The sequence below is a fragment of the Anser cygnoides genome, chromosome 12, assembly GCF_040182565.1.
Source record: "Anser cygnoides isolate HZ-2024a breed goose chromosome 12, Taihu_goose_T2T_genome, whole genome shotgun sequence".
Taxonomy (NCBI): Eukaryota; Metazoa; Chordata; class Aves; order Anseriformes; family Anatidae; genus Anser; species Anser cygnoides.
Window position 1 is genome coordinate 21,136,317 of NC_089884.1, and position 27,436 is coordinate 21,163,752.

Genomic DNA, 27,436 nt, shown 5'->3' on the forward strand with positions numbered 1-27,436 from the left:
CGGAGACACCCACTTAGCTGCTCAGTGTAAACCAACTACATCCTTCTCGTGACAGCAGATGAGGTTAAGAGTGAGCAAGACGGAATTCAGAAGGCTTACTAGCCATCCAGGTGGTCTAGACAGAGAGCAAAGTGATAGGAGAGAATACTTAGACCCTATATAACAGCACAGCCTCCATTTGGGTTAGCACAAGGCCTTTAAAAATGTTCTTTAAAAAGAATTCTGTGTGAATATAGGTGGCTAGTTCATCTGGTCCCTCTTTTGTTAAGAGAAAAATAAAATTCTCAGTCTACCACGTGAATGCAACTGTCCAGCAAACCTATTGGAAACAACAAATGTTTTACCATGGTTGCAAACACACGCAGACTCTGTCACACATGGGAATGTCTGCTTCTGCATGGCACAGCTGGACAACTGTAAGGACATCTCAAGAAAAGCCACAGAAATACTGTTGGGTTCACCAGCAGCGCTAAGCCCCAGCTTATCTCTGTGAACCCGTTACCACTTTCTCACATTAAAACCCCCTTGTGGTATAAGAAGAGAGGCTTGACCCATTAATCAGCAAATGAAGGGCCCATTTGCTCCATTTTTACATAACACATTTTTTCATGCACAGTTCTAAATGTGAGATTCATCAAGTTTCCACCAAAAAAAAAAAAAAGAAATTCAGCCTAAGAACCTCAAAGCTTGGGCGTGCCAAAATGAGTTAACATCTGCTACTGCCTGAATCTAATTGAAATGATTCATTATAAAATTTACAGATCTGCTTAACGATTTTTGTATTTTTTTTTCAGAATCACCTTGTTCATTATCTCACCTTAGGTAAGCTAAACTCAGCAAAGCAGTGGTTTCCCAAACCTGCTGGAGTTTCCTACAGCATTTCCTAATAAAAGGAGGCTGATTTTTTCTTTGACATTGTGTTTATGATTTTTTTTTATTTTTTATTTTTTGGTAAATGTACTCCTTCAGAGAAATGCTCCATTATCATCGAGCAGAGACCCATTAGGGGCACCTTGGAAATTCGGACCCTTTTACTAGAATCAGGGCTTAAATAGCAGTTTAATTTATGGCAGTTTTCTGGCTGATGGCATTTTTGCTCCCAGGTAAGGTCATCTCAATATATATCCCTTTAGAGAAAACCAACACAAGAATCTCTTTATGCTTTTTTATTTGCAAGTAGCCAACTATTCAGCTGCTAAAATGTAAGGCACATACAGAATGTAAACACATTTGATTCTACCCTGTTTTTAAAAAGGAAGATCCTTTATGTGTGTAAAAGGAGAAAAGTGAAAAGAAAAACAAAACGGATAAGCATGTGAATAATTAGATCAGAGATAGATGCCACCTTTTCTCAGTGTTGAAACTGTGAGGGGGGAAAAAGTGCTACCATATAATTGACATAATTGATCTATTTTTTTCCCTTTTTTGCTGCAGTAATTTTTTATGCTTGCCATTGTTGCTGTTATTATCCAAGATGTGATCTTGTGTGGTTGATAATACTGACTAGATATGAATACTGGTAAGTACCAGCCAATCACAAATCTATAGTGTCTATTTCTGCATCACCAGGTGCTATCTCATGGGAAATATCCTCTTTTTTGGCAGGCACACAGCGCTCTGCATTATCTGTCATTTTCATTAAATTCAAGTTACAGCTGAGCCAAAAAGACTTAGTTCTAGCATATGTGCTCAAAATGGCCAAGATGAGGTTGTCCAAATTCACCCTTTCAGGATTGTATTAGAAAACAACTGGAGCTAAAGCTAAAAATTAGAGCTAGCAAAGTATCTGAATTGCATATTGGAAACTGCAAACACCATAAGCTCAAAAGATTTCCAGCTTATCACACTCATCGCCTCCAAAAGCTCCAAGGAGCCTAAGTCAGCAATTTCTATGTTTTTCAACACTTCTTTTGTACAGACTAAATATGATGATGTCAACGAAGAAGAACAAGGACATCACAAGAAGACAAAATCCTTCTGTTTTCCAGTGGCTCAGAAAACTACAGCAAGAAGCCACTGATTACATGCAAATGCCATATTTAATAGGTCAATGTTATTATATTCTGAGTCAGCACTAATACATTAGTTGGGGCTGTTGTTTATTAATAATTCTGTAGCTAAACTATATGAAATGGGACCACGAGCCTTTTTTCAATTACAATAAAATAGTAATACTGTATCCTCCATCTAATGAGGACAGGTTTAATTGGGATGGTTGCTTTATTAAGATACCTCCCAGGAAACTAATTTGGTATAATGTTAGTGAATAGCTGTGACTGCTGTTTAATTGGGATGGTACTAACAAAAACTCTGCTTAATGGGGATACATTTGGTCAGTACCAAGGGGTTAAGTGATACTTAACTTGGTGTTAAATGGGTGTGAAATTCTGAGTTTTGTTCTTTTAATGAAGACATAGCTAACTAGGGGTCAGACAAGGAAAACAGGGAGGAAAATGTAATTCTATAGTTCTTAGTTTTGTCCTCTTATTTCACTGCGAGAACTTTAAAAATGGTGACTTCTTAGTAGCATTCATTCCATTCCCTTGATATAAACTTTTTTATCCATTTTCTGTGGAAAATGTATTAGGATCTAACTTTTTACCTGAAGTGTGTTCACTGAAAGAAGATTTCACGACTGGTTTCATATGATTTCATCTTGCATTCAAGAAGCATTTCTAGATGGTCGCTTAGCCAAGGGCTATGATGAAGCCTTTACTCCATTCAAATCTTTTAATTTCATGAGCTGAAGCACGAGCTTTCTGTTACTCCTATACAAAAGGATGAAACTAGCAGGTATGCTCAAAATGAAAATCAAAAGCCATGTCAGTTCTCCTGTAAGCCATCCATATGCATGAGAAAATGTATTTGTAGTAAAGTTCAAACTCCTGTAAGAAGCAAATACCAGACACAGACCTTCCTACTGCGTGTAAGCGTTTTACTCAAGGAACTAAAGAAGCAGAAACAGTAACCTGATCTCTGAGATCAACACATCTATAACACACTCCCAATAGCAATACACCTACCTGCAGCTGTGGTATGTATTAGCTAATAAATGTTTTATGTTAAGAGGTTTTAGCCTATGGAATGTAAACCCTTAATTATGAGCTCTACACCACATCTAAAACATTTATCAACCAGTATTGAATAGCAAACATCTGTAAAAATCAATCTCTTTTTGTGGCTCATTTGCAAACCCAGGAAGAACTACATTGTGCATAATAAGCACAAAAATGATCAGGAGATCTGCATAACTGGAGTAAAAAGATAAAAGGATATCCCATTATGGTACTACTGCACATCCTTGCCTAGAACTAGAAGTTAAGCTTTATTGGTGACAGGAAATGTACTTGTTGGCATTTAATAAAAATATTTACAAGAAATCAAGCTAAAGTCTGTGTTTTAAAATCAAACTTCATGTACAAGTACAGAACGGATCTCTGGTGATTGTTAAAATTTAATGTGGCTTTGAGTATCGTTTACTCCTACCAAGTACTAAATTATGCTGTCTTGATGATTTGCTGTACATTCATTCTACTTTAGATTGCTGTGAGGGGGAAAAAAAAAATCACATGATGCTTTCTTAGGGCCAAAACCCACAGAAATCAATGACAAAACACTTTTAAGTTCAAATCAAGGCCCCTGTTACAATTTAGCTTCTAATTCTGAAAAATATAGAAACTACCTCATATTTTGATTTCATTTATCAGTGTGTTAATGGAAACAAGAGGAGAGAATCTCAAAACATTTGAGTGAAAGAACATACAAATAAACTTTCAAACTGTCTTTCAGCAAGCAAGTCTAAAGTTATTGAATATGTAAATTGCCTTATTAAAACAAGAATGATGTCTTTTTCAGCAATCAGTTTAATTACATTAAAATCTTTCAATAGAGAAATCAAGTAGTTCTGCACAGACAAAGTCTGTTAGAAAAGGGACTCAGGTGTGACATATGAAAACTGGAAAAACATTCACAAGTTGAGAAACTATTGAAATGCATAGGGTTTATTAGCTGTTACAATGCTGCAATAAATTGACATCTTCACCAACGTATGCTGATAGTTCTATGGAGGCATCAGTACTCTGTGTTGTGGTTGGCCTTTTCTGTCATGTCACTGACCTTCCATTCTCAGAACAGGTGCACTAAAAAAATTTTTATGAAATGTGGCTTTTGAAAGGGGCCTGAGATTAGAAACATCTAACTCATACTAACAAGTACAATATAGGAAGTTTTTTCATCATTTCTATTATGACTTTCTTAAATTCAAAGTCATTTATATTTTGCATTTCGCTGCAGTCAATTTAACCTGATTTTGACCAGGAAAAACATCATACAATATTATATACCTCGGGATAAAGAACTAAGGCTTTTCTTTAACTTAAGGAGTACAGTTTGGCCTTATATGCATCTGTGTGTGCTTGGTCCTTCTCCCTTTAAAAGTTTTATAAAGGTTTCTGAATTTGAAGGTCCCAATGTGACCTTCTGTCTGACATCAGTGCTAAGATACAACAGTGAAGGACATGAAATCCTTCAGCAGGCCAGGTCAGGTGATGCTCAGGCTAATGATGATTCCTAGTGATGAGCTAACTTAATGTTTGTACCATACAACAACCAAAAGAATTAATGATCAAATGACTATCAGGACTAATGCTCAGCTAACACCACTGATTGTAGTCCAAATGTGGCTTTGAGGGCACGAGGAAGATAATGGACCATACTTTGAGAAATCAATCTGTATTTTTCCTGTGGGGACAAATGAGCTTTTTGCTGCATCAAATTTGGAATGCTAATGGTGGCTCAGAAAGGCCCTAGAAGAGGTAGAATGCTGCCTTGATTTTGAATGAGGGAGGATATGATTTGTAATTGGCCTGGGTCTTTCAAATTTGCTTACGGTCATTGTCTGCTAAATACTTTTTTCCTAGCTTTGTTAGCCAGGATCCTCAATGCCCTATGATCCGCAGCTGATGAAGGTAGTTAAGGGAGAACGTTCAAATGGGAAATTTGAGTCTGAACAAATGCTGCAAAAATTAACAAAATACTAAGATCTTATGCAATAAGATCTTTGCAAACTTCCCACATTAAACTGGGGACATTAGATATACTGAAACTGGTATATTGGACTTTGAAGAGCTTTATATCTCATAACAAAGTCTTTGGGGGTATCATGTCTCCCCCATATTTTTAAATGAAACACTCAAAATGGAGCCATATATGAAGTCAAAATAAGCAAACAAAATTAACAGTCAATTTCTTTAAAGCTTATATTACAGGTCAGCTAAATATCAAGTTTTGAATGCGACTGGCTTTTGCATAATACCTAGAGAATCAATAAAGCCTCCTTTTTTTCCCCCTTTGTTTTTAGTTGTGTATGCAAACCTTGCAAAACCTTCCAAAAGCTAATGTAAAAACAAAAGCACCCTGTAGACCCATGTACTTGTCTCTACTTTGAAACAAAACAAATTCTCAGTTCTGTTAGGGTTAAAAGTTGGTGGTCTCATTTGAGTCCACAGTGGACAGTCATCTGCATGACATAGGTGGTATGCCTTTTGGCACAATTCAGCGTGATTGGCAGTATTTTCTCAGGAGAGGCTCAAGGCTGGATGATGAAGTAACTTCCATTATAGAATACAGACAAGGTCAGCTTCATGCAGAGAGTAGCAACAAGAAGTCCTGGTCCCCAAAGCCTTTGTTCTACTGGATGTATGCTTTTGTATTTTGCTGATACGCTTTAATGAAAAAATACTTTTCAGCTGTTAACTGCTATGTGCACAAAAGGTTATCAAAACTGTGGAAAAAACTACATCCCATGTACAAGTTAAAAAATAACGGTGCTTATCTACTGCATCTGAAATAATCTAAGGCTGTCCTACATGTTTTTGCAATACTTTAGATGGAATGATTGATTTTAGCAGAGCTGTTTAGACTGTGTCTCTCAGGAAAGCTGTCCATAGAACAGCAACTAAGAATAACAGTTGTGTTTTAAGAGTTATGCCCGCATTTGAGAGCCCTGATTGTAAAGCATCTCAAGTCCACAAACTTGCCAACAGAAACGGGATTGCTTAGAGCTGGAATGGAGTGTTTGACATGGCTGTCTGAGCAGAATTTTTCTGATGAAAATTAGAGCTACAGTAAAGCAAATCCAACAATAAAGCAATCATTCAAAACTAGCGAACTTACAAAATTCAGTATGAAGTTAGAGTTAATAGGAATATTAACAGGGGCAATTCAAGCTCTATGAGGGACATTTTATCATACTGTGGCCTGTATTTCACATGGACATGTAATAGACTGAAATTGTATTTATGCATGGGGACAGGTAACAATTCTCAATCCTTTCTTTAACCTTAGTGTTTTGGTATCTTCAATCCCCCAGACCTATTCTGGCCTAAAACCTTTACTAGGACAAAGTCAGCTGACAGCCTGTAGAAATGCTTTTGGAGAGAAGAGCCAGCTTTTGCGACATGCCCCTGAAACAGTTTTCTTCAGATTCTTCTGTAACAGAACGTAAAGAGTTTTCCTCACTTATTTAGAAAAACAGGGGATAATATACACGCAGATATGGATAAATCCAAATTCTGCTTCACAGACAAATAAACTTGGGGCCTGTTCCTCCCCATCCTATGCCTTTTGCAATCTAGCCCCATTGAATCAAACTTTTTGACCTACTACCTACAGTCTACTTTCTTCTTGGTTACGGTCAATTCCCAAGGTCACTAGGGAACAATGACAATATTCCACATTGTGTATTTAGTAGTTCACCTAATCCCTCTCCTTTCTCCTCCCCCCAGTATGCGAAGCCATCTCTCATTTGCATGCTGCTAGACAGTACAGCTTGCAGGGGTGAAAGCAAAACTCACAGTAGGTAATGTATCAAATTTCTTTTAAATCACAGACAAAAGCAACCAAAATAACCACCAAACAAGTACATTTTTAAGAAAGAATGCACCTTGCTGAAGCCTCATGATGCTACTGATTTATCTGCTGACAGATCATTCCCATTATATATGTCTATTTACTTTGCTAATCAATTAAAACACTGAAGTTAACATATGCCATATTAAGTTGTGCATATGCTATGAAACAGTTTGTTAAAAAAAATGAAGAAATACTTTTTGTGAACTTCTGTTCCCATCTGATGTTTTAAAACAGTCTTGAAAAATTATCATTTTCTAGCCCCAACACAAAAGCAATTCTCACAACTCCTGCTGACACAGCTGAAGGTAATGGAGGTAACCTTAGGGGGGATCACAAGCAAATGAAAATACCCCCTCTTTGGCATGGGAATGGTCTTCAAATCTTGCAGAGAAGTCTTAATGTTTGAGGTTCAGTGAAAGACAAATCAGCTCAGAAATGAAATATCTTGTCTTTAGGAAATAAAATTTGGCTGCAAAAATCTCCTGATGACAGACTCACTTCTGTAATTCCCAAGAGACACTGTTCCCAGCAAGACCACACATACAAGGAGAGGACTGTTGCTGGGCTATAGAGCCTAGCATGTTAGCACATGATGCCCTATACCATTGGAGTAGGTTGCTTGCTTAGGATTGCTGTCACACAGAGGAAAATGAATTAAAAATGGACTTTTTTTTTCCTGATTGAAAAAAAGGAGGAAAAAGCCAGTAAAGAACACTGGCTGTTAGGTTCAGACTGCCAAGCCTTCCCAGAGGGGACTGACAAGCATGCATTTGCACGCAGTTTGCTAACACTTTGCCCATCAGCCCTGACCATCTAGAGAAGAGGTGACCATGTATGAAAACTACCTTCCTTGCAGCTCCTTCCTGACTGATTTAAAATATCTGTACACTAATCCCACCATTTCTTGGTCTGGATTCTTCACCATTACCTGTTTAGTAACGAGCTCCACGCTGGTCTCAAACTAGACCAGGGGTACTAAAAACTAAAAAATGTAAATGGCATTTTAAGCATAAACATTGTAGTGTGGTTAAACAGCACTCCTGAAGTGCCCCAGGCATCACACATCATTGTGATGAGGACATGTCACATTCTGATACTGACATGTCAAGCTTGGGAGGTTTAGACAGGTACAGTTAAATCACATCATAGCATTGAACTTCAACTTCTAAAATTTTTATCTTGTTTGTACAGCTAGTCAAGATGGATGTCTTTACAAAAGTTGTCTTGCCACACACACACACACACAAAGGGAAGGAGGCTTACTTGATCATATGAAAACAAATGGAGGGAGTATGGAGAGCACCTATATCTCTTTCCACTCTCTGTGTAGACTTGTTCACAACCAACAAAATGTCTATCTGGACAAAAAAAAAAAAAAGAGGCAGCAGGAGAAGAATTAGCTGCTGTGAGGATTCAGCTGCTCACCCCTTGCCAGTGCAGCCATTTCAATTTGGAATTCTAGGCTGTCACAGACCACTAGGCTCACAGGCTCATCCTTTCATTGATGGAGACAGTTCCCATGGCAGGATAAATCCAACTTCAAACCACCTATGCAGTGCATAGCCACGCTGACCAGATGAAATGTGAAGTTTTAGTGCATGGCAAGCACCAGCAGAGTCAATTAAGGTGAGCTGCTAAACTAAATTTGCCGTGCCACCCCTTGGCAGCAGAAAGTTCTCCTCCTCACAAATTTCCCATGTCGAAAAGCAGCCCAAAAAGCCTTTCAAAGACCCTTGAATGCCAGGCAGGAGTAATCACTAAGAAGAGCTGCAGGGGATTCATGCTGTGCTATTAGTTTCAGCAGTAAACCAAGACACCCAATGATAAAATCAGTTATTCTTCTGTGAGAAGTAATGGGGAGTGTGAATGATGCTCTTCTTCCTTGTCTTCCTTGGCTCCTGAGGGAGAAGCAAGGAAAAATCTATTTCCAACATTAGTCCTTAAAGTACCACTAGAAAGAGCAAACCAAGACATTGAAAGAAGTGTGGGGGTGGTAGCTAAGGATGCATCTGGATCATGGTAGCAAGAACCACACATCAGCACTGTTACGATGAGTGTTTTGCATTCTGCTATGTAGCATATTATTCTGTGCTGATGAATTTTCCTCAAACCAACAGTGGTCTGGCACAGTTAAAAGCAGAATTGGATGCTGTGGCCAAGACTGATGTCAGATATTCCTGTATATCTGTTTCCCATCTCCAGTGGACTCCTTCTATTACAAAATCAGCTGGAAATATTTCCTGGCAGCAAAAAGGTTTGTAGTTATTGAGAAACAAGACATAGTCTACTGTGTTAGAGGGAAGTGCTAACAGCACTGGACTTCTTTTTCAAGAACCTTTAACCTAAACAACACTGACAACTGCTCCAAAAATCCTGAAGAGCCTCCAAGTGAATTGAAGCAATGCAGCTTGTAGGACAAGCTTTTTTGAAACAGCCATAGTTGCTTTGAATCTGCAAGATGTATGTATTGCTAATTCTTTAAATCAAGCCTTCATAATAATGCCCAGGTGTTTCTTAAACTGAGAGAATGCCTGACCAGAGTAGCAACAAAAACACGCAATGCTGTTTTCAAAATCAACAGAATTTTCACCACTGGCGTAAGAGAGCAGAACACAGACTGAGTGTTGGAGGCTGTGCTAGAAGAGGGTGGGAGCATCCTGACCACACAGATGAGCTGATTCCTGTGATAGGAAACCTCACCAGCCAAGACCTCTCTAAACCAAAATTTATATCAGTGGAAACTAACTCTTTGCTTGGCTGAGGTCCCTTCAGAGAAGATATTTCTATTTTTGCTGTTCAAAGGTTCCTCTGAACACGCATTCTTTAACCTCTAAATTTTTGTTCTCTGTCCCTATTCACTTTCCCAGTACCAACAGGAATTCACCAAAGGTGCTGATGGTCAAGACTATCCTCCATGCAGTTGGCCACCAGTCATTTAATTGACTGTTAATGAAAAATTCCTTGTCCAAATAATGCATCCTTAGGAAAGGAAAGTTGAGGGGGAAAAAACTACCACCACTACCACCAAAAAAACCCACACACATACTGGATTTAGAACAAGGTTTTTTTGTTTGTTTGTTTTCAAGGTAAGAAAAATGTCACTTCAGAAGTCGCAGTCATAATTCTAAAGTAAGTATCTTAGAATGGGATGGCTGAAGCTGAGCCTTCTTTCTGTACAATTCATTTATTTCCTATGTCTCTTTTCAGTGAAGATTCCAAAAACAAGAGATTGTTAAACTCCCCATAAAATGAAGTTACTCAGATAACTTTGTGTTAATGAAAAATCTGATTTTGTACGTTTTATATCTGGAATAATATTCTCTGAGTCAGCCCTGGATAAAGACACAACTTCCCCATTCTTTCAGGGTTAGAGTAAAAGTCTTGGAAACCGAGAGTCCTAGAATCAAAGTCATGGACCTTTCAATTGAACTGGTTTGCATGAATTTAAGCCCTTTTCTGCTGTTAAGCCAAAATGTAATATTAATTAAAAAATAATTATAAAATATTATTTTATATTAATATATATAATTTCAGGAACATGATACCTTCAGGATGGCAAGATACTTGTCTTAGGGCTTCAGCAACTGCAATCTCTCTGAGGTTTACAGCTTCTGCTATAGGGTCAGCTCATTGAAACTCAACAGCATGCTCATAAACCACAATGGAGAGCAACAACATACTTGGCCTTATAATATGGATATTTTTCTTCTAAAGTTTCAGTCAAAACAAATTTTAGTCCCAGCACCCAATTTCCTTAAAGAATTTTAAAAAGGGGATTTTGTGGTTCAAGCCTCAACCTCTGGTTGTTTGATGGCAATCAGAGGTCAACTCATTTTAAACTGCTTGATCATGTCATTTTACTTGACCATTTTTGCCTTAATTGCAGATCACATTGGCTATAGCACAGTATTCTATAAATACTTGAACAATCTGTTCAATAGAGTGATAAAGCTAAGCAATTTAAAAAATAAGTTGAGCTATGTCACCTTCTTGTCAACTAAGCTACTAATTTAACTATATGTAGAACTTATATAATGAACTGCTATGCTGAGCACTGAGTAGAATTTCCAGTTACTCGCTTTCAGTGCTCATTAAGGTGAGAGATGACAGGACTGGCCACGTGTTCCTCTACAACTGGATAGCACTGAGATTATAACTAACCTGGCTAGAACAAAATTAAAAACACTTATCAGCATTTAAGGAATGGAGGGAATATTTTAGCAGTAGGTTAGTCCTGCTTCCATAAGCCCTAATGTTTTGCTGCTACTACTGTGAATATTAGTGTTAATTATTACAACCATTTACATATATATCTGCTCAAAATTGTCTGTCCTTCCCTTTTCCCAGGTCATGATATCTTTTTTAAATCTCCTTGCTGACCTCTCCTCATCCTCATGTTTTAGCTTTTGGGGACCACTTCCTACCCCTACATCACTTCCTCATGGCAAAGACCATTTTAGAAGGACCTTAACTGTCTCCAACTGTCCTTTCCTGTCTGCCAGTCCCACTCAGGAGCTGCCAGAAATGACAATTCTTTTCAAAGGCTGAATTCCCCTTGGTGGTGCAAACGGACCATGGGGAAACACATTTTCTCTCCTAATCCAAGAGCCCTAGCAACCAGCTTGGGAGCCACAACACAAGGGTAGGAGTGCTTCCAGGCTTTGCAGTAGTCAACTGGTAGCTGAAACAACACTTTGCTAGCAGTGCAGCCCTCTGCTTCAAAAATACCTTTCCTGTCTTAGGATGTCTTCTTGGAAACATCTGTTGTAACAAGTAACTTCTGGAAAAAAAAAAAGTAACAAAGCAAACAAAACAAAAAAAAAAACAGTCTGTTGGTTGTGGTCCCCCACTTGGGAAAATGCTGATTTAGACATCAAAGAGAGAAGAATATCACATCATTATGAAACACGGAGAAACATTTTATGTTAACTGCAATTCCAGTATCATTCACTGGGCAGTTCATGGAAAGCCATAGTTTCAAAGATACCAAGTTGTTCCAGAACATTGTCTCTAGTACATTTGTGTCTTGGGAGTCTTGACTACGAAATGTATGAAGATGCAACGTCCATCCACAGCTTTTTCTCTTCTGGCATAACTAGAAGGCCTCCCTTCAGTGTATATTCTCTGCAATCTCATAAATTACAAATACCATCTGAAATTTTTCTCTCAGGTGAGGACTACCACACTCTTCCTTTACCTTCCTGATTGCCTGGAGATCATAGTAAAATTAATATTCTGCAATAAGTATCCATCTTTTAATTCTTGAACCCCAATTACAAAGCAATTTATGCATGAACCAAACAGCCTCTGACACTGCATATGCTTTGTTTCCATAGGAAACTAGGACCAAAAGAAAAAAAAAAAAAAAGAGACCAATTGTACCCTTCTGAAGAGCTGTCCTTGCTGAGTTCTGTTTGCTCAAGGAAATGACATGGCTTAAGTTTGGATGTATACCTCTTCTTTAAGTCATGTTATTGCTGACAGAATATCTGTAAGTGTTAAAAGGTACTTCTCACATGGCTTTTGAGTAAATATATCAGTACCGAGGAACCTTTTCCTCGCTGAGGAAACAGACCTTTCCAAACCGTTTGACCAGCCACATATTTACATGTATCCAAATGCTAATCCATAATACCACGAAAAGAGGAATACGACAATAGGGGCAACAAGAACCAAAATCACAGACTACAGCAAGCTCAAAAGCATCAAGTTGCCCAACCCAATACAATATAAAAATATAAAAACAAAAAATAAAAAAGAAAGATTAAATAACTTTCTCAGCCCTTGTTCTCACAGATTTTGCTCTTAGATTACTCTCATTACTGTCCATACTTCACAGCACATTGAAAGCAGGGTTTTACACTGCAGGAATCACACTAGTTCAGATCCCCAAAAATATGCATATTTATAATTCCTATTGAAATCTTACCATCTCCTAGGCCAGCACAAGCTATGGACAGGGATACCTTTAAAAGTCTAATCCGTTCTGCCTTCTGAAGGAAGGGTCAAAATAGTTATTGTACAAGAATGAACATTTAAGGGATCAAGTTACCATCTTACCACACTTTCAAAAGGTTGAAAAAAAAACACAACCAAACAAAAAAACCCATGTTAATACGAATAAGAGAATAATTTTGCAGACTTATGCCAAGACATAGGTGTGGATTTTTCTGTCAGTGGTGGCTAGGAGCTCCCCTTCAGTTCTCACTCTTCAGTTTAAAACCCATACCTTTGAGAATTTTTTATAAATCTGTTGTTTCTATCCAGCTTTCAAAGTATGACAAGAATAAATTACTGCAACTAAGGAAGTTCTCCCATTATTTCTTTAATGCAGTTTTGCATTAACTCCTTCCCTCCTGCAAACAACTTCCTTTCTGCTCTCAGATTGTCTAAACGGTTTTCACAGAATTCCCATGTACTGATTGAAAATGAATGTTTTAAAAGGCCAAGCTGCCCTGCAGCCAACACAGCAGTAGTAGACACATCCTGCAGCGTAGCAAAGCCTTTATTTAATAGGACTTTCTCACACATCCTCCACCTCTGTGTCACCACACAGCAGAAAAGTTTCCTCCAGTGTTAGGAGGCACACACAGCCAAGAGAGCATGAGCTTGCATACACAATCTGGTCTAGGTTCCCTGGCTCAGTGCATAGCTGCAGCAGCCCACCCTTTCCAAGACAAGAACCTTTTCCTGCTGCCAGTAACTTAAAAAGTCATGTCATTCAAATAGTTTAAATCTGTCCTGAGGAATCAGGGTCAAATCACATGCCTGAAGGGAGCTGTTAAGACTGAACAAAACAGAATTTGTTTCCTTTCCTTTGTCTGTAAATATACATATATATGTTAATTCCCAGGAAATTACATTAAGACTTTTGAGAGGTTATGATTTATGTTACAAAAGTTGAGCACTTACAAGATAGGAAATGCTAAAATTAGGCAGTCCATATGACTTCAAATCTGCCTTCTACTTAAGTGTAGCATACGCAGACTTCAATTATGACTTTTCTCCACACAAGCCCTGCATCATGCAGTATATAGGTGGGACATAGCGACTCAGGAAAAGCAGCAGCTCTTCCCACATGGGTTGTTGGTCTCAGATGTATTTGCTGCAAGGAATGCTGAATTGCTTTGACACCTATTACCAGAGTACATTGCCTTAAAAATACTAAAGACATCACTCCAAAGGGAGATGGACAATACTAATTTTCCCATTATACAGGCAGCAGATAAACACACCAGTGTCCCCAGGTAAGTCTGGGTCACAAGTTAAGGCCTCTCATATCCTGGCCACATGCTACAGCTTCCAGACCTGCATATGTAATTACTGCTCGTTTGACTTTATCCACCACTGTAAGAGCTCAGGAGGTCTGCTATTCTGACCCCATGTCCCATGCGAGCAGACAGATTTTTCACTGAATTCTCTTGCATATTATTTACTCTCATGTTGTTTTTCTGCTTGCCGTAACATGTTCCTGTTAACTTTCAACTGCTAGAGCTAGTAAGGCAAGGAATTTGCAGATAATTAATTGCCTTATACAGTGCTTTAGTTTATGTCCAGAAACTAGCTCATCCTGTGCTCTAGAAGGGCTGAATGGGAGGTGGGGGGAAATCCCATAGAAAAAAGAATTACATAATCAGGTAGCTAAAGAAAATGTGAAATCACATATGTACCAGCTGACACCAACAGAGTTCAGCTTGAATGAGTAGCTTAAAATTCCAGAATTTTCTAAAAGTCGAGTGTCTGCATGTGCAACTTTAATATTCTTACAAGAGCCTGATATGTGCTCAAAGTCCTAAGGGTTCTTTAGTTAAAGCAGCTTTATAGATCAGTTGTTTACAGGAAAGCAGTGCAAAATAACATAATCTTATTGTTTACTACATTCTTCTGACTTCCCTTATCTCACCTTTTTCAAAATGGCAATCCATCCCCCAGAAGCAGATATTCTTTCTCTACCTTGGATTCCTTTCACATGACTCGAATTTCCATTATAGCTTCAACTCTGAATTTGCAAAGAAGGAAAGAAGAGGATGTGAAAGTTCCTGTATGAGAAGCAATTTATGTGCAACGAATATTAGCTTTTCTACACTGTCGCAGCAAGTGTGATAAGAAGCAGGCACCCATGTGCTGTATGCACAGAATGAAACCTTTCCTTAGCAAACAGAAACTGAAATGTTTGCCCAAAGGATCAAAGATTCACACTGCAAAAGACTAATATTAGAGGGCAAGATAACCAATTAGTGTTTCCAGGCCATGTGTAGAATTGATTATTATACTTAACTCAGGCAAGAATTTCATCCTTTGCCCCCTATAAACTACTACAGTGACACAGACCCTGTGAATGTAGGAGAAATGAGTCACTTCTGACAAGATTTATGTATGAAAGCATAGGTAAATTCATATTCAACTCACTATCTAAGGATCTGTCACTAATATAGGAATCATTTCCATCCCAATGCCTTTTTTTCCCCCTATGCCTAAATGCAGCTAAAAGAAAGGTAAATTGTGAATGCTTAACAGTGGTTTCTGACCACTCAGTCTGTCCTGTTTAAGCCAGGGAAATCTTTTGAAAAATAAGGTATCAATCAAAGTCAGTTTGGCTTTTGCAACTTGATCATATGCATAGGAAACTGGAATGTAAGGTACCATAATTTCTTAAAATATCACTACACATTTTTTCTATCCCATCCTGGACTTGCAGGCTCATCTTAATGTTTGCTAAATACAACAAATGAACAGTTTTATAATAAATATGGTAACATCCGGAAGGCTACAGCACAGAACGCTGTTTAGTTAACATTTAAAAGTGTGGGCTGCATAAAATTCAGGTGAAGAGCACTGATCTATTACCAAGGATATCTGTGTTAAAGAAATTCAGAGGGCTGCATGGACTTTGAGAATTAACACAGTATCTCCTGCTTCCCGTATATTATTATTGTTGTTATAAATGATATCCATAAGTTTCTATGTAATCTCACTCTTCATCAAAGTACATCCATCCTGTTCTTTTGAATTCTCTTTTTTTTTTTAAAAAAAAAAAGTAAGCCCCACATTTGGCCTAACACATGCATACTGTTCCCTTTCTATTAATACCTCTTACATTATTGCCGAACAGTCAAGCTTTTCTAAAGCACTGAAGTAATTCTGTAATGCCCTTACTGCTGTGGAAACTGCTGAGCAAAACCCTCATGCAATGGGTCTCCCTGGCATTCTTTAACCCTGTTGGTGATGATAAAGTCTCATAAATCTAGGTAAATCTTTAATTATACCTTAGGAACACTCAGATGTTATAACTATGAAGTAGTAATAAAGAATACGCTGACAATTAGCTATAGTAAGCCTACACTTTATTTAATAAGGGGAATTGTTTCTAGGGATAAACTAGAGTTGCATCAGAGTTTCTTGTTGCAATTTTTACTTTTCTTTCACTAACTCCTTACTTTATGGGTTAGCATACATGTAGAGAGCATATATTACCCACTTTTTTTTTTCCCCCTCTCCTTTTGGCTAAAGTTTCTCTCCTTTACCTTTATCCTTTTCTCAGGAACATTTAGAATTTTTGGTATGGGAATGCCACTCTGGTTTTGGAAAAAAAAATAAGATGTAACTATACTTTTGCCATGTATAGCTCTTTCTAGTAAGATTTCTTTTTCACCCTGTCTCTGAAAATTAGCAAAGGTAGACCTCTTACTATGACTCTGAGGTTCTGGAGAAATTGGCAGAAAATCAGATTATGTCTGGCTTATGGTGTAAAAGACTGAAGATTATAGCTTTGCTTTTAAATGTTAGTGCTACATTTGCATGTATTTTCTAGTAGTGTGTGCAAGTTATTTATATCTTAAGCCAAAGCATACATTTAACCTGTGTGAATAATGCTGAAAGAATAGTAAGTTCTTTTACTTTGCTAATTAAATCATCTTGAAAAATGGTCTAGGTAGTAAGTGACAGGATTAACAAGGGCACTTTGCAGGATTCTGATGTTTTCTTGATTAGATCAGGAGTATTTTATATAGAAGCAGTATTTGATGAAGTGGTTTTAGCAACATAAATGAATGCACGACCCTAGTTTATCTCAGTATCTTCATAAAGAAGCCATCTTAGCTGTCAAGGAAGCCCAACCAAGAGTGAAAATGACCTTAGCTCACAGCTAAGCAAAAGGTCAGCTGAAAAGAATAGTGAGAACCATTATTCTCAGTTTTGATTCTATGGGTTAGCCAGCGCTATTCCCAAATAATGTAATGCATTGTACTGAATTTTAATAGGTTGATATTACAGTAGTATGAGGTCTAAACCCCACAAACTTATTTTCACTCTTTATCTTATTTCATTTCTGCAGGAAGCTTTCTTTTCTACAAGAAACAATGGCCTTCCTATTAATATAAAAAGCTTGCTGAAAAGCTTCTGTGAATGGGGCTATATTTTAAATAGATTCATTTCAAGATCAAGAACTTTTTTTTATATAAAATAGTAAGAGATGGTCAAAATACTTCTGCTGACAACAGCCATGCAAATTCTCTTTGCCTATTTGCAAATGTGATTCCTAAACATTTCTATTTTTAACCTAGAAGTAATAATAAAACTGTCAAAATGTTTACATATACTACCTACCACCTGAGGTCTCAGACTGCTCTGTCAATATCCAATTAATTGCATTATAAATTTTATAGAACTAGAAAGTATAAAAATTCCCATTTTACAGATGGGGAAATGGGAGTATTAAGAATTCATGCACTCAGCCACACAGGAGCTAGCAAGAAGAGGGCTAGAATGAAGATCTCCAATTGCCCAACAGCAGAGCTCATTAGACAGAAGTCGAGCAAAGAAAAATATTGCATTTGTCCCTGTGATTTCAGTCTTCTAGATATGAAACAGTTTGGTACTAACACAATAGCAAAACATTTCCATGGATTGCTCCAGGAGGAGGGCAATTTGGATCAAGTCACAGTACCTCTCTGGCCAAAAGCAACACAAATAGACTTTTACAAAAATAAATTGCAAAATAACAAATGGTAACAAATATTTTTTCCATTGAAATATTAAAAAGGAGGGCAAATAAAAGCCAGAGAGGATTATTAAAAAGCTACCCTATCTTCATAAAAATTCAGTGTTGGTAAATGCAATAGCCTGGATTTAGTTTGCATATGTTATATTAATCCTGGTCATACTTAAAATGGAAGATAGCGAATATAAAGAAATCACTTCCAAAGCATTCTCCTGGAGAGTTTTAAAATGACAAAGAAAATCCAAGATTACTCACAGAAGGAACTGGGAAAGGACGATAAACCCCCAATTACAGCTTTTCTCTGACAGATGTCCTTCAGGCATTGAACTTGATTTAGGTTTATTTTTAAGACTACATGTGTCACTTACACTTTAGCAGATATACATGTCTCAAACACAGCAGGATTTATCCCATGGTTTGGTCAGGTTTCCTCCCATTCACTCTCTTGCCATAGTCTGTGCATATGGGTTGCACAGAAATCTACTCCAGTTACACAGAAACTTCAGGCTGTAAAAACAAAACAAACAAAAAAAACATTTTTGAAATTTTAAGATCTCGAAGCGCCTTGCAAACATTCACAAAATAAGTCTTATAAACCACTCTAAGAAATACTTTCTCCATATATCTTTGAAGACATTCTTTCCATGTAGTTTCCACACAGAGGGAGGACAGTTTCCCTGGGAGAGCATTTTTTTTTTTTTTGGCCAAACTTGAAATCAGAATTCCATGTTTTCAAAATGAGTTGCAGTAAAATAAATCGCCCCCAAAAAAATAAATCTTAAATGAAAAAAAGTGGTTCAGTTGGAAAATTGTTTACATTTACAAAAACAAACAAACGGACAAATAAAAAACTATCTATCTAAATACTACTATCTAAATAACTGGATACAGTACTGGATCAGTAGCCAATATCTTATCAGCTACAGTTCTTTAGGAACTTATTTCCTTACTTCCTGTGTGTTTTCTCTTTGTTTTTATTCCCTTCCTAACTATAGTTCTGGGAATAGTTTATTGATTATGACTCATTGCTTGAAATTACAAAACAATTTGGAAATCCACCATTTTCTCCACTTGTGACAAGTGAATTCAAGATATATTTGAGTTTTAGTGAGCTCAAGGAATATGGTATGTCAAACTTTTGACACAGAGGCTGTCTCCTGAAGCTTAACTGCCCATAAGTTACTTGAAAAATTCAGAGTTTAGTAGAATAGAAGTGTAAAGAATTTTTGTTTGCTTCTTTTTATCTTACTATATTTTCTTTCAACAATATGTTTGAGCTCACATTATCAGGTTCTTCACTCCTAGTCGTCTTTTTTTTTTTTCTTTCCCTTTGATATATTTACTAATACATCATTTTTTCCCATGGTACTTTTGAACTGATTACATCCAGCTTCATGTTGGATGAATTTCAGCTCTTTGTAAGTGCTTACAACACTCAGCACAAACATTGCTTGTGCGATCTAGGCTTTGGAAAGTTATTTCCTAAGCAGAGTAGGAATAAATGGATGTCTACAATTTAGTAAACTTGTATTAGCCTGCAATCTCAATCTAGATAACAAGGGTCTGCTACAGTCCCAACCCTGTACATAGTTTCTACTTCAACACAGAGAAATCTGGGGAATGCCTTTGCAGAGTGCAGAGTTTAGCAGGCTTGGTTTTGTTCTCCATTTCCCTATTAACTTTGGAAACTGCCCATATTTGATGGAAAAATACAGGGTAGAAAACAGTGGTGTTACCTATGGCATTAAGCTCTAAAGAAAGTTTGATTGGTATCTACTGCTTATGTTCCCAATATTACTCCAAATCCTAGATCTTGTACCAGGAAAGGATTTTGCCAGGGGAGATGAGGAACTTTGGGGTAACAGAAGTTACCCCTTTCTGTACAACAAGAGAAGACTTTTTTTCTAAGGATTGTTTGATTTTTTTACCCGCTAGCGCTTCATGAAGTTCTTTCCTACATTTCAGAGTTGTGCACTACTCTGGTATTAGAGGCTAATTATTTTAGAGCTGTGATCATATTATAGACAAGTATGTATTTGTTGGGAAGCATTTTGTGGTCTATGGGGGTGAAGAGCTGCATGGAGGAGATGTTGCTGAGTATGCCCCCTGTCTTCAGTGGCGGTCTGTGTCTGGTCTCTGCCTCCCAGTTCAACAGCCTCGTGGACACGTAGATCCCAAGCATTCCCACAAGCAGATCATCTGTCCCATCTCTACCTTACATGAAATTAGCTAGGCACAGAGCTGCCATGATGTCCAATACTGAGACTGCTGGATCCCTGGAAACAGATCATGGGAGCCCTCTCACACATTTCCTTGCTCGGCTCGTTACTGTGGCCATCATATAAGTGATTCCTGGTGTCTGCAGGGGCAGTTATGCACTGATCCTCAACTAGAGGAGTAGAAAGCCTTCTCCAGGCTGCCAACACAATAAATAGCTGATCCTCAAGTTAAATATAAATCACAGTTACAATAGGTAAGCTACAGGTGCACTGGTGGATGTAGCAAGCACTTACTTTTTTCTCCCTTTTCCTGAACACTTACACTCTTTAAGCTCAACCCCTCAAGGTAGCCCACGTTTTCTATTTGCAAGTGAAGCTATTATTCCTCTAATCCTGGGCTATATATTGAGAGTTGTCACCTTTCAACTGCTTTCCAATCCACCAGACCAGAGGTTTTAAAGAAGGCATTTTGTGTGGATGCTAAAAGCTCCCAATAGATCTAGTGATCCAAAATCACAAGTATCCCAGATTCTGGACAGCTAATTTAAAGACTTGCTTATTTTTGGCCTGAGCCTCCCAGATTTGTTCAGTGACTATGATTCAAGTACAAGACAGATTCAAAAGAAAGAACTATTAATGTGGTCTCAAGAAAAGATTTTATCTATAACATTGAAAGTTAAAATTGAAAGTTAAATTAAAAGCAACAATGCCAATGATAAAAAATATGTTGATAGAAATGTTAAATAGGACAATTTTACTGTAGGCAAGTGGTTTCCAACTTCAATTGAATTCCTAATTAAAGCCATGACTGCTATTTATTGTGCAATATGCTTATTTGGTGCTGCAGCATCTGCTGCTTGAAAGCAGCATTCACCCTCCTCTCCTGGGTTAATTTAAGTTCACCCGCCTCCCCTCAGTTCAGCACTGGCACTGGAGTCTCACAGAAAGGGAATTCGACACATCGCAGAGATTTAGTACCTATCTGAAAACCCAAACCTTCTTTAATAAACACATCCTAAATACTAAAAAGCTTGTTTAAAAGTGGCAGGGACAGCACATAGAGCATCAAGGTGTCCCCGTGAGTGTCATTCACCCTGATGCGATGCCCACAGTTGGAAGTCCTCTGTTAGAACTGGATGATTAAGAGAAGCCTCCCTTTTCAGCCTCTCCCCCTAAATGCAGCCGCCCTGACAACAAAAGGAACGGAAGGCACTTGCTTTCTCCCCTCTCTTTACTCCTTCAGCAGCCTCAGCCATGGTGATTTATCATTGATCCAACTTCTCTCCTGAGGAATCCTTCTGGAGCGGGACCACCGGATCCATGTGCAGATGTGGGCGCTGCAAGGCTGGGTGCTCTGCTGACACATGGCAGGATCCTCTTTTTTCCATGTTTCTTTTGGAATTTAAATGAACAGGCAAACAATTGTGGGGTAAAGCAGGGGTCAGCATGGGAGAGCTATTTGCCCATATGGAGGGAGAAGGAAGAGGTAACACAAGGGAGAGCACGCAGCCATGCAGCAGGCCCTCCTCTGCTGCCTCAGCACCCTTACCCCTCACCATGCAGGGCAGCAGCTGATGACACCCTGCCAAAGGTGGCAGTGCTGCCACATGGAGCCAGGAGGGCCCTGTGCCCATCAGGGAGCAACACCCCAGGCTGAGGGAACACAGGCATCCCTTCCTCCTCCTCAAGGAGCTGGAGCTCTCCTAAAAGGACAGAGAAGATAATCCTCTAAAGCCACAGGAGCAAGCATCTTTTTCATGCCATGGCAAGAAGGGTGCACAGATTTTCCAGGCAAACATCTAAAGTAGAAGCATGTATCTGAACCAACTCACACACACCTTCATGTCCTAAGGTTTTAGTTACCCATAAGATAGTGCCAGTGCTGAACTGCCAACTGGTTGGTGGCCATCAGAGACCCCAGAACTGGATGAGGCCCTAGAAATTACCAGTCCTATTTTTTCCTGCCTCAAGGCATGATTTTTTTCCTGGTGATTGCAAGGCAGCACACGGCCCAGTCAAGTTGGCATTTTGGTCTTTGTCACCTGCACAGCAATTCACCCAGCATACCCTGCCAGGAGAGGCAGGGATGAGGCTTACCCTATAACAGAGACACTGTTGAATCAAGACTCCTCCTGCACAATCAATCCTTCGCATTTCTCTGAAGGTGCTAAATCTTGTAGTGGACCAAACAAACACATCCAGGCCTTATCTAAAGCATCTAGGTCTTCACAGGACAGCCGGGAGGTCTGTTTGGCTGCTCCAGCCAGGGCTGGCAGTATTAGGGCCAGGAAATGGATCAAAAAAATTAAAACCTTTGCACAAAGAGCATGCTATTGCCAAGGACTATAGAATATGACTGAAACATTAAAGAATTTTTAGTGACTCTTTGAGGGAGGGGGAGAATGATATGTTAAAACATAAGAAGTCTCTTCCAGCATAGTTTAAATTGCTTTACAATACTGATTAAAATAACAGAACATTATAGCTTGCTTAACTAAACATTATATTTCTAAATCCATTTTCAATTGTTTTCCTTCAATTTAAACATTTTGAGCAATTTTATTGCTATTCATACCTGTTTGATTTTTTTTTTATTAGAAATTAAAATGCATACTTTTTATCTAGGTTACAGAGTGCTGGTACATTTAACTCTTTCAATTCTGCAGATGAGCACAGGAGACCCATCAATGGCATAAACACAGTTCCTGTGCATTAGACTGAAACAAGAAAATAAATGTCTTAGAAGACTTTTTGTTAGTAATGACAGAATTGAAAGGATAAAGAAGTGAATGCAGGAGGCAGAGGGTGGGGTGCAACAGAGAAAGAGGGAGACTGAGAAAGGTGGAAGAAAGTAAAGCAAATGGTATAAATGACAGCTTCAAGATTAACTTCTTTGTTTGTTTATTCAGATCCCTTCTGTACATTTTGGGGGCTTCCCTCCCTACCGTTTGTTTGGCATGAAAAACAAAGCAAAAAGAAGGTTTAAGAAATAAGAAAGTGAACTAATTGTGAGTAAAGAAAAGTAACAGTCTTTTAGACTGTGAAATACCAGTGAATTGCAAAACCACTTCTGTAGCAAGAGAGGCACCTAGAGTTCTCCTCACTTAGAGAGGCAATGGTTATCCATACTGAGAAGCAGCCAGCCATTTCGGCTCTGGTGAGGCCGCACCTCGAGTACTGTGTTCAGTTTTGGGCCCCTTGCTACAAGAAGAACATGGAGGTGCTCGAGAGAGTCCAGAGAAGGGCAACGAAGCTGGTGAGGGGTCTGGAGAACAAGTCTTACGAGGAGCAGCTGAGGGAGCTGGGATTGTTCAGCCTGGAGAAGAGGAGGCTCAGGGGAGACCTCATCGCTCTCTATAGGTACATTAAAGGAGGCTCTGGTGAGGTGGGGCTTGGTCTATTCTCCCACATGCCTGGTGACAGGATGAGGGGGAATGGGCTAAAGTTGTGCCAGGGGAGGTTTAGGTTGGATGTTAGGAAAAACGTCTTTACCGAAAGGGTTGTTAGGCATTGGAATGGGCTGCTCAGGGAAGTGGTTGAGTCGCCATCCCTGGAGGTCTTTAAAAGACATTTAGATGTAGAGCTTAGTGATATGGTTTAGTGAAGGACTTGTTAGTGTTAGGACAGAGGTTGGACTAGATGATCTTGGAGGTCTCTTCCAACCTAGATGATTCTGTGATGTCTGGACTTGAGCTGCACGCCCCATTTGAAAACCCCCCACTTTTGGCTTGAGATCATGGGCATTTCCCTCTCCCCTGCCACCCTTTGCTCCTTCTCCCGCTGGTGAGAGTGCACACCTTCACCCTTCACAAAGCGAGATTCACCCCAAGAACATGGATAAAGATAGTATAAATGGCCCCACCACATTTATGCCTGAAGCTTTCTAATTTCCCTAAGTCAGCAGAGGACGTTCAGAGACCACTAAGTGCTGGTAACCACATCAAAACATTAATTAACGCAACTATATTCCCACACAAATAAAACATTAATATGGTAATTTCTAGCCTATAACCAGCTGGTATCTTTTCCCCAGCTATATAGATAGTAGGATTAACAGTGCAAAGCAAGTATTATAACAAAGTCAAATTAATATCACCTTTTCCCTGTTTTATAATTCAGAATCAAACAATAAATTATAGAAGTCCTTTAGAAGCCATCTCTCATGAAATACTTCCCCCGGACCCATGCTCAAGCTGTAAATCTCTTTCCACTGAGCTCTGGTTTTTGTGCACTTCAAGGCTCCTCAATGACAAGATCTCAGTCCAGACGACTGTGACCATCAGACAATCCTGCATCGCTTTCCACTTGCTGTCACTGACTCTGCAACATCTCCCCAGCCTTCCCTCTTAGCAATTTTGAGATAAAACAGCCCACATGTTATTCAAAGGTAGTTGCTAAGGCTCTGTTGTCATACAAACCAAGAACAGGAAGAGAAATGCTACTTGGTCCGAGGCAAAGCCAAGTCAATAGTTTTAAGCAGGACTGGTACTCAGTTAGCACTTTGTATCTGGGGACGGGGTGTTTTTATTTTTAAAAGTTTTCTCAGGCTCCAACTGCACTTGTCAGAAAACACACGTCTATTTCTCCTCACTCTCTGCAATAATTTTGGCAGTGCCTTCAATGAAAAATGAATTTCATGAACATTAACATATTACACATACATAATTTGAAAGAACTATGGGGAAAACAAGCAGCAAAAATATGAACAGTGTCAGTTAATGAAAAGCTCACATTTTCAAACTGGTGTTTGGCTAATTAAAATTGAGTTAAGTGACTACAGCATTAACTATGTCAACTATTTAGCATAAAAAGTTGTTAAATATATCATATTGTATGTAGGAAGATCCTTGCAATCTTTAATTGTATGAAATAGTCATGTACTATTTAATTGCATAACTGGGTAGGGTATAAAATTCTCTTATATAAATTATATTTAGTAAAATATGTTAAAACAGGTTGTTTTTAAGATTGTTGAATTTTATGGATCGTATAATAGAATTAAAGCACATTCTTAATTGCATAATTATTTCCACTATCAAAGTCCAGCTAACAGCATAACTGCTCGTGTTTTCACAGTCTAAGGTAGAAAAAGACATCAAGCTAAGTGCTTGAAATCACTTAGCAAGACAATTTTCAATTCTTATTTGAACATTTTTTTTCCACAAAGTTTTTGACCAAAGTCAGTACAGTATCAGAACAGAGTCCTCCAATTACTGGTGGAGTAGTATTCCCCTAATATGATATTCCCCATCATATGTACATAAATATACGTAGAAAACTTCTGGCAACACTTTATAAAGATACTAACTTTATAAACATTAACATGGTATGGAAAAAACAAACAAACAAACAAAAAAAAACAACATAGAATGAAGCCTGACAAACCTGAATATTTCCAGAGAGGATATTTTTTTGTGGGGGATCAAGAGAGCGCATGCGTGTGGAGGGGGAGAGTTTTGTCTTGGGAATAAGCCTACCTACATTACACTTCTGACATGGGGAAATCTGGATCCCTCTTTTTCCTTCATTCACAGAAGCACTGTTATATTTTTTCATCAACCACAACAATCACTTTTTGTTTGCAAAATTAGATGGATTTCACAGCATACTCACCTCCCAGCATACTCAAGCAGCTATTGACTTCTCCAATAAGTTTATGCTAGACATTGCTATACACAGACACCATCACCAGTTCGGGACAGTGGCTGGGGTAGAGAACCACCCAGAAAAACACAACAGATAACATTCAACATTATTAAAGTTATTCATTTTAAAAGCGTTCTGCTCCCAGCCTGCAACATGACCCACCAGCAGTCAGGCTCCTGGTGTTGTTCATGTGGCTGAAGGGCAGAAGACCAACATAGATAACAGTGAGGAAAGCTCTACATGCTTTTCATGTGCCCCAGAGACCCACATCTCAACAGCACTTCTTTACCTGGCTGTGCACAGTCCCAGCTGCACATCTCATCATCAATCAGGAGTTCGCCTACCGACTTAAAGGGGAATTGGCTAGATGCTGATGCTAGAAGATGGAATAACAAGTGTACTTTACACAGCTGGGACAATAAAAGCAATTTATTATGTACCTGGATTAAAGATTTTCAACTTCATTTTTATTTTTTTTTTTAATACTACCCTAGGTGGCAGCAAGAGCTGTTATTCCTGGCTCTATATACACCACTTCTAAGTAAGTCATCTACCACTGATTCAAAACATAGTTGACACACAGTTTGTCCAAACCATCGTGCAATGGGCTACAGCCCACCCATTCCACTCTTCAAACCAGAGGATAAGGAGCTCTCAGACTCATTGCAATAGCCTCTTTTAGACTTAACACTCAGGTTACTGACTGAACCATCTCAACTAGCACAGAGCCAAAATCCAGGATTTAACTTCACTGCATGCAATGCACATACAAAAAAGGAAAATAGAAAAAAAAAGAGAGAGAGAGAGAGAGAGAAATTTAACTGCAGAGGAGAAGCAGATATGCAGTCCTTACTTTAGTCTCAATAGCTGTGCAACTAAAAGGCAGCTCGTGGAGCTGGCAAATCCACCTGTGTTCACTCAGAGCCTCTCTTAAATTCCCCAGCTCCTTCCCTTAGACAGCCCTTGCCAGATCAGGTGGTACTGCTTAGTCAACTCCTGCTGCTGTAATTTCATACCACCTCCGTTTGGGGTACTTTGTGGGTTGTTTTTTGTTGTTGTTTTGTTTGGCATTAAATAGCTTTTAGTTGTCACTTTCCCCCATCCCAATTTCCCCTGATTGTCTTGTTAAAACCAAACGATACACATTGTGTGAGTCTATCCAGAAAAGCCCATGTTAGTCTGCTAACAAAGAAATTTATTAACTACCAAAATCATGTGTTTTTTATACCATGCTTAATCAATCCTAAGATAAGAAATCAAACCTTTGATTCCACATTTAAATTCAGTTTCCAAGTTTCAAAAGGAATACAGACATGCGAAACATAATAATTAAAAGGCCAACTGATACATTTTTATTGCCATCCTTTCTAGACAGGGTGATCCACTGGATGCAAACTCTATTTTAAAGTGGTGTTTTGTGATCATTTTGATCTACCTTGCACTCATTCTTGCATTAATGTTTATCACCTCTGATGAGAATTGATATAAACAAGTATAATCAGCATTATTTTAGCATCCCCATTACACAAACCCTTTTGGGTAGTTTTATGAAAGAGAAAAACATGGTTGTATATTTAATTAGAGCTAGTCATCTTTGTAACAACCTTACTAGTTTTTATAGCTACAGCTGTAGTTATAGTTCAGCAACAGTATCAACAAA

The 27,436-nt window shown here is 38.5% G+C and overlaps 1 long non-coding RNA gene across 2 annotated transcripts in view; it reads right to left on the reverse strand.

Moving 5' to 3' along the window:
- LOC106039621 (uncharacterized) overlaps positions 1-26,026 on the reverse strand; it is a 76,282-nt gene extending 50,256 nt beyond the window's left edge. For both annotated transcript variants that reach the window (XR_001209419.3, XR_001209418.3), the window contains exons 1-3: positions 25,939-26,026; positions 25,744-25,835; positions 18,280-18,418 (exon numbers count right to left, since the gene is read on the reverse strand). This is a non-coding gene — a long non-coding RNA (uncharacterized lncRNA). The remainder of the gene's footprint in view (positions 1-18,279; positions 18,419-25,743; positions 25,836-25,938) is intronic.
- Between the last annotated feature and the right edge of the window lie 1,410 nt (positions 26,027-27,436).